Source organism: Ceratotherium simum, chromosome 17, assembly GCF_057802395.1.
Source record: "Ceratotherium simum simum isolate JZ-2026a chromosome 17, ASM5780239v1, whole genome shotgun sequence".
NCBI lineage: Eukaryota > Metazoa > Chordata > Mammalia > Perissodactyla > Rhinocerotidae > Ceratotherium > Ceratotherium simum.
The window spans coordinates 60,686,360-60,695,508 of record NC_141916.1 but is presented as its reverse complement, the minus strand read 5'-3'; the positions used below and the strand labels follow the sequence as shown (position 1 = coordinate 60,695,508).

General features: G+C 42.7%; 1 pseudogene; it reads right to left on the bottom strand.

Moving 5' to 3' along the window:
• Positions 1-2,075: 2,075 nt before the first annotated feature.
• On the bottom strand, positions 2,076-2,522 carry LOC101400902 (cytochrome c oxidase subunit 6B1 pseudogene; annotated as a pseudogene).
• Between the last annotated feature and the right edge of the window lie 6,627 nt (positions 2,523-9,149).

The following is a 9,149-nucleotide window of genomic DNA, read 5'->3' as shown; positions in this document are numbered from 1 at the left end:
ACGGTATGGAGATTCCTCAAAGAATTAAAAATAGAGATGCCCTATGACCCAGCCATCCCACTACTGGGAATCTATCCAACGAACCTGAAATCAACAATCTAAAGAGGGTTATGCACCCCTATGTTCATTGCAGCATTATTCACCATAGCCAAGAAGTGGAAGCAACCTAAGTGTCCCTTGTCTGACGACTGGATTAAGAAAATGTGGTATATATATATAATGGAATACTACTCAGCCATAAAAAAAGACAAAATCGTCCCATTTGCAACAACATGGATGGGCCTGGAGCGTATTATGTTAAGTGAAGTAAGCCAGAAAGAGAAAGACAAACACTGTATGATCTCACTCATATGTGGAATATAAACCAACACATGGACAGAGAAAACTGTACTGTGGTTACCAGGGGCAGTGGGGGTGGGGGGTGGGCACAAGGGGTGAAGGGAGTCATATATATGGTGATGGACAAACAAAAATGCACAACCCAAAATTTCACAATGTTAAAAACCATTAAAACATCAATATAAAGAAAAAAAAAAAGGTAACATGAAAAAAAAATACTGGGTATATCTAGTTATAATAAAGTTCATTCTAAAGACTGTTTCTGTGCAACAAATGTTTTCTCTAGTCCAATATAACAGTCAATAGGTTGCTTTTTTCCCTCCCAACTATACCTGCAAATAGCCATTCTCCTGGTATGTCCTGAGAAACTACTTGGTACAAGACGCAGCAGTAGATGTTTTGAGGGATATAAAATGAACAAGACACAATCTCTGTTTTTGAGCAGTTTGTAACCTAATCAGAGCATACATATCCCCATGTCTGGATCCTTCACTTTGCTTGAGCCTTTGCTCAAATGTCACTTCATACCTGACCCTCCTTTCTAAAATTGCGCCATCATCTCCTCACTCAAGTCTTCTCCAACTAGAACAGTGCCTGCTCCATAGTAGGCTCTCAATAAATAATTGTCGAATAAATAAATGAAGGAGCTAAGGAGAAAGGAGTGGCTGCAGCATTCCATATTATAGGGGATGGCGTAAATACACAGGGTCGAATGAGATAAAGATGTGGATTTGAGCATCGGCGATCATACGAATGAGTTTGAGACAGGGAAGGCTGAAGAGCTGTCATAATGAAGCACAGATCAGAGGTCTCATGTGTGCTTTACATTGGACAGAAATCATCCTTAACCAGCTAATAGAAGGCTTGGTGGGGTCTGCCCAAGCAGAAAGTACAGCTGAATTCTGCACAGAGATTACTAAGTAGAATAAAAAATCCAAGCCAGCGCCCTAATGTAAGTTTACCTAAAAACTCAATACTCCTCAAATGTCCTTGCGGGATGATGTTCTATTATCCTAATAAATAGGAACTAGAACTCTCAGTGCTACTTAAGCCCTATTTAAATTCCTTGATTGTAATATCCCTTTCCCCACCTTTCGTTGGTCTCAGCTAAAGAGGAGAGCCGAAGCTTCCATTAGATTACTCTGACCTTTCATTAAAGGCCTGTTCCGTGGACAGTTGGGGTTTGGCTTGCGTTCTTTTCCAGCCACTTGAGTGGCAGGTTGAATGAGCTTAATGGATCTAAGATGATGACAGAGAAGGCTGGTGACTAATGCATTTAGCCACCTTGTTTCCAGAACAATCACATGAGCGAAAACCTTCTTGTCATGCTTGATCAGCCTTGTTAAAGGGAGCTGGGCAGGTATAACAGTCCAGCGCAGAGTGTGTGCTTGTACATACACGATATTATGAAACCAGAGCCTCATTTTAGAACATCCCTTCCAGGTGTCTCTTCATGGTGATGATGCTCGTTCTCCGTGACCTGTCATTGACACTGGCACTTTTGACCACCCCCTCCCTCAAACTCCTTTATCCCTTGATTTCAGTGACCCAACCCTGTACCACTACTTTTGAGGCAAAATGGAGGGTTAAGAACACGGCACTGGAGTCAGATTGCTGGTGTTGGACTGTGCTCTGAGCCTTGTTGTGTGACCTTGGGCAAGTTGCTTAAGCTCACTGACTCTCAGCTTCAAGTGATAGTACTTACCTCATTAAGTTGTTGTGAGAATTTTTTTTTTTTTTTTTACTTTTCCAACGAGTATTTATTATTAAGCCATGATTCAGGATCCCAGGGTGGGGATCACCACGTAGCCAGGTCCCCCTTCACAACTCTGGGAGAAGCACAGAGGACAGAGGAGAAATGGAGTGGAGCCAGTTCAGATCTTCCCAGGAAAGGTACCTTCTTCCCGGCGGTCGTCCCAGGCTTGTACCCAGGATATGGGGCAGAGGGACTTGTACACACGCCGATACCATTCGCACACGGAGACATCACCCCCTTTAGCAGTCATTGCCTTCTTGCAGCGGTGGAAGTCCAGGTAGTTCTGCCAGCAGTTCCTGGTCTGGCTCTGGTTGGGGAAGCGGCTGTCAAAAGGGGCAGTCTGGTAGTTCTTGATTTTGGTCTTGATGTCTTCTGCCATGGTGCTGACTCCTAAGACACCCCTGAAGCAGCTCCCCACTCAATGTGACCCTCAGCAAAGACCTGTTGTGAGAATTAAATGACTTAATCCATGTAAAGCCTTTAGAATAGTGCGGGGAACCTAATAAGCACTTAATCGACATTAGTTATGGTTACTTTATGTTTGAATTCTCGCTCAATCTCCTTCTCTGGCTCCTTTTCCAGTTCCCTGAATATGACTCAAAATTTGCCTATTTATCGTCTTTTCTCTGTATATTTTCTTTCTTTTAGATGTGTAATCCTTCCCACAGCTCCATTGTATGGGAAGGACTGTGAACTCTATGCTGGTTCTGATTTTTCTCCCTAGCTCCAGCCATATTTCTAGTGCCTACCAGACATTTACTTGGTTGTCCTGACAGCACCAAAATCAATATTCCTAGGTCCCAACTCAACATCTCATGAAAACATATTATTTCACGTCTCCCCAGACTTCCATGTCCAAATAGTTAATGAATCCTTTATAATCGTTTGCTTATCTATATCCCTTCCATTTCCAATGCTACCCCCTAAATTCAGCCTTTCTCACCCGAGGCCTGGGTTATTCCAATTGCTTCTAGTTTCTCCTACCTGCACATCACCACCAATGAATCACAAATTGTACAAAAAATGTCACAAAATTCTTCTCCTCGGAAACTTTTAGGATATTCTCTTGTCTAACATATAAAATCCAAACTCGTAACTTAGCATCTAAGGCTTTCCAGACTCTGGCTCCCAGCCACGTCTACCCCTTCTCCCCCTGTTCCTCTGCACACACCTCACGTTCTAGTCAACTTGACTTCTTCAATCTTTACTGACATTGCTTAGCTTAAAAAGGCCCTTGACCCAACTCCAGGTGTTGAAATCCGAAATCCTACTCACCCTTCAAAGCCCAGTGTACATAACACTTTGTCCGGGAGGCCTTCCTGACTTCTGAGTCCTCTTAAGCTCTGTTAGACTTTCCACTATTTTTATTATACTTATCATATGCTGCCTTGTATTATAATTATTTATTTCCACGGCTCGGCTCTCCTGATAGATTGCTAACTCTTTGTGGGCAGGGATCCTATTCTGCACAGTATATCCTCGCATCAGACTTGCCTAGTTCAATATCTCATGTGGTAGAGTCTTAATAAATGTGAGTGAATGAATAAAATTGTAGTTTTTGAGCCCAGGTCTATTGGTGTCTGTGTGTAATTTTTCCAAAAGATTTGGTGGTGATAACTGCTGCCACCGAGTCCTAATCTAAACCAGAAAGGACACTTTGGGGAATAATTGAATTTTCTTGGCTCATTAAATCTCGTAATTTGGGAAGTGGCTTCAGTCATGTGGTCATTTTTCTGCTAAGCCCCAAACCCAGACCATCAGTTCGTGAAGAGTCAACATGTGGAAACGTTTATCAGCCACTAAATGCCAGAACAGAGTGGTTCTGCTGCTGCCAACAACCAATCGATCAGAGTATTTAGTTCTTCATACTCTGGGCCTAGAAGCTCATATTGGAATTGTGAGAGATGTAGAAACAGTTTAAGATATCATCATTGCTGGAGGCTTTTGATCTGATTATGAGACAAAATCAGCACACTTGAAATAATTTAAAAATAAATAAAGCAAATGTATATGGTATTGAAAATAAGTGTCACAGGAATTTAGAGAAAGGAAAGATAAAAATAGTACTAGTAACCATCTGAGTGCTTACCATTTGACAATTTATTATTATTATTATTTCATATCATTTCCTCCCAGATTTTATGAGCTAAGCGTTAGTATTCTCATTTTACAAATGCAGAAACCAAAGTTAAGAGGTCAGGTAATTTGCCCCAGGTCTAGAAACATAGCTAGAAAATATTGTCATTTACCAGATGGGCTTCAAATCCACATTCCACTGCTTCCGTCAGAACTCAGCTTTCTGAAGCCCACCTCGGAAACTGTGAATTATTCTTCTGCACAAAACTTTAGTAGTTCTTTACTGCTTAAGCAATGCAATCCCAACTTCTATATATGGCATTCGAGGCCCTCCACAATGTGTCTACAACAACCTACCCTTCCAGCCTCATGGCCAAGTACTTCCCACCTTGTACTCTGGTCAAAGGGAATGTCTCAGACTCCATCTCTTTTTATAAATTCCAGTGCTTAGGCCTCTTTGTCTTAGTTAAATGCTCTTGGTTGTAAGTAACTAAAACACACAAACAAGCAAAAAAGGGGAAAGCTTGTTGTAAGGATATGAAGAAATCTCGTAAGACCCACAAGCATAACATCCGGTCAAGCTTCAAAAGGACTTGGAACCTGGACCTGGGAAATGCTGGCCCTCCATGCAGTGCATGGCCCCATCTCTCCTTCTCTGAGCATTTGTTTCATTCCTCCTCTTCCCCCACATGTTAGGCACATGGTAGAGGATTCCCAAGTTCAAAATCTTCAGTTGCAGGCATAGAAACTAACCAGCATCTATGAACTCTGATTTCAAATTCACAAGTAAGAAAACCGAAGGGCAGCACGTATCAAGTATCACCTACTGCCAGGGAGGATAGGGTCTCACGGCACACACATGGCTGTTGCAACCCTTTCCTATGTGTGAGGTACATGGGGGGCGGGGCATTTCTTGAAAAAAGCAACTAAAAACTAATCCAACCAAATAGACCCACTGTGTTCTACCTTGCCCATCTCAGCCTAGAAAAACCCTGACTCTCCTCCCAATCCCAGCTCAAATGCCACCTTTTTGATATCTTTTTCCCTTAGAAAGGCAAAAGCTATATATTTTGTCCAGCTTTATGACCTTCTCTATCACAGTTCCTTGCATATAGCAGTTGCTCAATAAATGTTGGTTGACTTGAGTTGGCTGGAGTGGCAGAAGAAGCCTTTGTGGGGAGTGGCGCGTGTCCTGGGCCATAAAGCAGGGACGTGATTTTCGTCACTGGAGGGAGTGGGCCAGGTCACTGCAGCCTGGGGACACAACAAGCGGAGTCCAGGACTGGAAGAGCAGCGAAGAGGCCACCCTGAGTGGAGGATGGTGTGGGCCCAGGGTCACTGAGGAGGAAACTAAGGCCCATGAGAAGGCTTGAAAAGTGGGTGTGCAGAGGAGTTACGCTGAATGCCGCAAGCAGCTGGGAGGGAGTATAAGAACAGAAAAATGTCTTGGTGAAAGGAGAAAGTGACAAAGGGAGATTAGCCTGGCGGCACAAGGCAGAGCTGAAGGAAGAGGAGAAGGCAGTGCTGAGGGTGCGGAACCAGCTCAAGGCCAAGAGACTAGCTGGAAGACTGTGTCAGGGACCCAGGCATGAGCAGGGGAGGCCCAGACCAGGGAGCATCCATGGGTAAATGAACAACAAGGAAGAATCCAAAAGAGATTTCTAAGAAAGAAATTGTGGGACTGGGTCTGCCACTATATGGATCTCATTTATAAATGTTAACAGCACTGTCAGGTAGATTCTCTTATCCCTCTATTTGTAAGAGGGTAAGGTAGTAAGCAGTAAAGCCTGGATTTGAACCCATTCCTGTCTGAGTCTAAAGCACCTGCTCTCTCCACTGTGCCATACTGCCTGGTTTTAGTTCCTGAGTTTTCATAGCACTGTTGACATAAGCCAGCATGTCTGAGTGCAGGGAGTCTATGTCAGGCTCCTGAAATATTATCCCTACCCTGTAGAACAGTCTCTGGAAAATGGTCAGGCCAGGGCTGCAGGGACAAGATGGAGGCAATTATGTAAATTACCTCATCTTTCTGGGCCTCCAATCCTTCATCCACAAGAGGGGCAAAAATGATGGGATGTCCCTTCTAAGATTAGACGATAACCCTAGCTTACATCTGACTACAACCTAATGTATGACCCTGAGCCAGAATCTCTACCTAAGCCATGCCTGGATTCTTGACCCTTAGAAACTGAGAAAATAAATATTTATCGTTTTACACAGCTAAGTTCTGGGTAATCTGTTACACAGCAGTAGATAACTGATACGTCCCATGAGCTGACAAAATTGACAGAATGTGATTTAATGTGGGCAGGGCTGTGAAATGTGTCCTCTTGGTCGTGGTCTGTCCATGCACTCCATCGTGAGTGTTAGGACACACACGAGAGGAAATAAGCTTCAAGAGTAATTTGCCCACGGTCCTGCGAGTGGTAACTGGTGGACCCAAGACTCAAACCAGGCAGGCTGACTCCAGAGATAAACCCTGTTAACCAACCAGTGTTGGTTAATGCTGGTGGATAGCTGTCACCACGTCCTTGTGGCTGATTGTAGGGAAAGAAACTGGGAAATATATCCTCAAGAAATCAGGGTGGGATTTGTTATCAGCAAACATTAGGGCTCCTTACTTTTGTAAGGCTTCCCAGGCTACCGAAAGTATTTCCAGTGCCAGTGTCTGCAACACCACAGAGAAAGCATTAGACTAGTATCCACTTCATTCTCCAGCTAAGTTTTCTGATGTAGCTTCCAGATCAACAAACAAAGACAATGTATCTCAAATCAGCTTCTTGTGCTATGTGCGTTTGGTGGTTCCTTTGCTATTTAAGGTAACTCTTAAAAAGGAGTAATGGGACTGTCACCCAGGAATTACTCTTTGATTTAAAAATAAAACAACTTATGTGGCCTTTGGACTGCGAGGCTGCATTTGCTGCTCTCCACCCAGGTGCCTGCCTGTTGGCCATCTGTATATCTTCTTTGGAGAAATGTCTGTTCAAGTCATTTGCCCATTTTTAAATCAGATGTTGAATCATCCTTGCATCCCATGGATAAATCTCACTTGGTTATGGTGTATGATGCTTCAAATGTGCTGTTGAATTCAGTGTGCTAGTATTTTGTTGAGGATTTTTGCACCTATGCTCATCAGGATATTTGTCTGTAATTTTCTTTTCTTGTATTATCTTTGTCTGGCTTTGATTTCAGTATAATGTTTGTCTCATAAAATGAGTTGGAAGTGTAAAAAAAAAAATAAAATAAAAAAATAAAAAAATAAAACAACTTAAAATACAAACAAACAAACAAAATTCCCTGTGGGTCAGGTACTTCTCAGTCCTTTTTTTTATTTTTTCTTTCCTCACACATTAGAGTGTTCACAGAGAAAAATTGAGTGAGTACTAATCCCTTCTTAATTCACAAATCTCCCTGCCCTTTATAATTAAAACTTGGAGCTTCCTGATAACAGGCTCCACAGGTTAAAGTGTCCAAAATTATTAATCAGAGGCAGAGGCCAGTAAATCATTAGATGTCATCTTGTTTCTCTTCCAGACATTTGGCCTTTGAAGATGATACCAGACTGTTATCTGAACAATCGAAAAAAAAAAAAAGTAATTAACCCTGTTCCAAAGAGACGATCAAATGCCAGGAACAGGCAAGAGATCACGCTGACAGGGTGGAGGAGCTGAAATCAGGGTAAAGGGAGGCTCGCTCCCCACCTTCCTCCCTCCAGCTGCTTCTGCTCTCTAGGAGTAGCGTGTCCCTGCCCACCTGCAGGACGACCTGGGGAGAGCGGGTGAGCCATGCGCTTGAAAGCCGGCATTCAAGTCAGGCAGTGGACAGGCCTCCGAGTGACCAAGGCATACTGTTGCCTCACGGGTGGTTCAGTAAGAGCCTTTCTTTGAATTTAACAAACCTAAAAAGTAATTTAATCATAAAATTATTAAGTTTGGCTTAAATCAGCTTGGAAAGAGTTTTACATGGGGATGTAATGTACAGCATGGCAACTGTTGTTAATGATACTGTATTGTATATTTGAAATTTGCTGAGAGTTCTACTCTTGTGTTCTCACCACACACACAAAAAGCTGCCTATGTGAAGTGATGGATGTGTCAATGAACTTGACTGTGGTCATCATTTCACACACATATGTACATCAAATTGTCACATTGTACGTCTTATACATATACAATTTTATTTGTCAGTTATACTTCAGTAAAGCAGGGGAAAAAAAGAGTTTTACAGACTTGATTAATTATAGAATCAGAAGATTTTTAGCTCTGAAACTGATTTTTAAGGCAACTGTTTCAATCCCTTTATTTTATAGAAATGGAAAAATAGAGGTGAAATGACTTGCTCAAGGTCACCCAGAAGGTCAGGAAAAGGACTCTTGGTCCCCCTATCACAGCTGAGTTTCTTGGCTAAATCACTGTCTTCTAGCTACAATGGCCTGAACTCTTCAGCAAACTTAACCTGTTCTTTTTGACCCTCAGTTTCTAAGGCATGGGAGTCATCTTTTCCAGAGCTGGAGAATGGATGAGATTTCTTCTGTCACGCAGATGGGTGATTTTGAATTTGCTAGAATGGAAGCAAGGAGGGGTAATAGAACTGACAATAGAGAGATGATCTGTTTCAGGTTAAAATCAGCTCCATAGTTACTAACAAGTTACTGTGAAGCCTGCAGCCACGGAGCACAGGAGCAGCACATATTACACTCTGATCTTCATGGTTTGGCACAAAATTTTGCGGTAATGCCCCTGTCTTAGTCTGTTTGGGCTGCTATAACAAAAATACCATAGACTAGGTGGCTTATAAACAACAAAAATTTATTTCTCATAGTTCTGGAGGCTGGGAAGTCCCAGATCAAGGTCCTGGTAGCCTCAGTATCTGGTGAGCGTCAATTTCCCACTTCATGGACAGCTGCCTTCTCAAGGGGGCCTCACCTGGCAGAAGGGAGAGAGCTCTCTGGGGTCTCTTTCACAAGGGCACTAATCCC